Source organism: Athene noctua, chromosome 6 (genome assembly GCF_965140245.1).
Source record: "Athene noctua chromosome 6, bAthNoc1.hap1.1, whole genome shotgun sequence".
NCBI classification, from domain to species: domain Eukaryota; kingdom Metazoa; phylum Chordata; class Aves; order Strigiformes; family Strigidae; genus Athene; species Athene noctua.
The window spans coordinates 17994757-17997127 of NC_134042.1; positions in this window are offsets into that span (position 1 = coordinate 17994757).

Sequence of the window (2371 nt, forward strand, 5' to 3'; positions counted from 1 at the left end):
GGGGAAAAAAACCCACCCCAATGCTGTATTGCAAGAGTGTTTACCTTCAGTATCCCTCATTTTACGTCTGTTTCTAAGAGCATTCTCAGGTTTGTATCTGCGTGTGTAGGAAAGAAAAGTGTGTTGCCTTAATCAAGGCTGCAGTTTTCAGACTAGTGTAGCTGAAAGCTCTGTCGCAAACCCGCTGGAGCTGAGGGAATGCCCATCTCCAGCTGCAGCAGATCTGGATGCACTGATCCAGTAAGATCCACAGGTGCTAAGTTAAAATTCTTGGGGTACTTACAGGCCTATTTATTTCAGAATTACAATATGCAGCGTATACATGCAAAGGTTACAGAATAGTTCCTAGAAGATCTAATGCTTGTTTGTAAAAATGTTGCATTTAGAAATAACAGGTATTTTTACATATACCTTTAGATTTCTTTATAAAGCTTTGCATAAACATCTATCTTAGTTATTTTTACAAGTTAGACACTGATTTCTACCAAAGAAATTACACCCCACTGGCTTTGCGAATCAGATAAAGTGTCTGTAATAATTTCTAAACGTATAGTCACAGAGTGTAAGTTTTGTTTGCAACCCAGTTGTTGTGATCATTCAACAGAATTATGTTTCTGCAAGCTATTTTCTAACACTGGTAATGCACACTACATATTTGTGAGGCGGTAGCAGACACTGGAAATGCAGCTAGAAATATTAGGCATTATCCACAATATTCCTTCCATCTTTGTTAAAACAGCAAGCTTGTTTTTATTTGTACCTTAACTGAGGAGATCTTAATTGAAGAATCTGAATCCAGTGACCATTTGGATATAAGAATGAAAATTACTGTGTGAAATCACCTTCATAATTTCACACCAAACAATCATTCAATAGTCCTAGCAACTTAAATGCTTCTAAAAGTAATGTTTTGTAAAACTTTGTTAATAAATCAGTTACAACACACATAATATCTGAATCATTGCCTATTCTTTTCATGTTTCTGCTAATGGTTGGTTGAGGCTGTTTTCCTGACAGAAAAATTTGTGTGACAACATTCAGTGCGAGTTTCTACTTAGAGTTATTTATTTACTGAAATCTCTGGAGTTTATTTTATAAACTCACACTTATTCTCTCATAGATTTCATTCACTCACATACCAGCTCCAAGACTATTGTGTGTCCAAGCAGCCTGGCCAGAATGACTTACGTACACTGCTGAGTACAAGTGATGCCAGCTATCAAGTCTTTATCACATCCCTGAAGTAGGTTATGAACAGACCTTTCAGGCAAGGTTGCTGTTCGTTGTGTGTTTTCTTCTGTTTGTCTGAAAAGTAGGTTTGAATGTCTATTTTCCTGGTAGGCAGAGAGAACAAAGAAGAGCACATGCCATATTCTGCAAACTTGTTACCCTGCCCCTCCTGTTAGACTGCAGGGTCTGCTGAAAAGTGCTATCCTCTTATGAGAGAGCACACTTTCTGGTCTTGATACAAAATTTTATTCTGAAATCATTGGGACACTGGGAACAGTGTTCCTTGTTATTGTCGTTATTATCAAGGCCATTATTTTATCACGTGTTTTGCCATATCTTCTGATGCCTTCAAACAGTTTAATTTTTTAATATTAATTTTTTAATATTTCTGTTACAAATCTCCACATACTGATGAAATTGCCAGCTGTCCATGTAACAAACCACCTGACCCCGCATTTAAGGAAAAAAAGGATTGCAAATAATGTGATACTGGCACAGAAATTTATGAGAATTCATATCTGGGTCTCAGAATTATAAAGCCTTGTAGTAACCTTATCTAAATCAAATTTGTCTCCTAGGTATGTTTTTTATTCCATGTCTCAACTTGTTCTGGACTTCCAAGATCAGAAATCTTAACAGCCTTATTTCAAGAGAGCAACAAAAATGGGGTAAGCTTAATGGCAGTTCAAGGAATGCTAGTGGGAGATAAGGTTTACAGCTGTATTTTTAAATGAGCCATATCTAGGGCTTGTAAAATATCCAGCTCCTCCTGCATTACTGTTTTTCATCTCCTAATTTTCCAGTGCAACAAACCTGTTCAGTATTTTTCCTCCACCAGAGGTCTCCTCCTCTGTCTTTAACTGTGTTTCCATAATTACACATGAAAGATCTGTCTGCTGCCAACATTTGTCCAACAAGTGCATGCAAGCCTTGAACTGCCTGTGCAGATTCTTCTTACTTCAGTTGTATAAAAAAACCCCAGTTACACTATTTGATCTGTGCAAGTCTCAAATTCTGCTCAGCAAAAACAGAAAGGTATGTGGTACAGAAATAATTTGCTAATGAATGCAAAAACCTGACAGAGATATGCAACACTAATGCTGCATGTGAAACATTTTGAGAAAAGGCCTAATAAACCTTC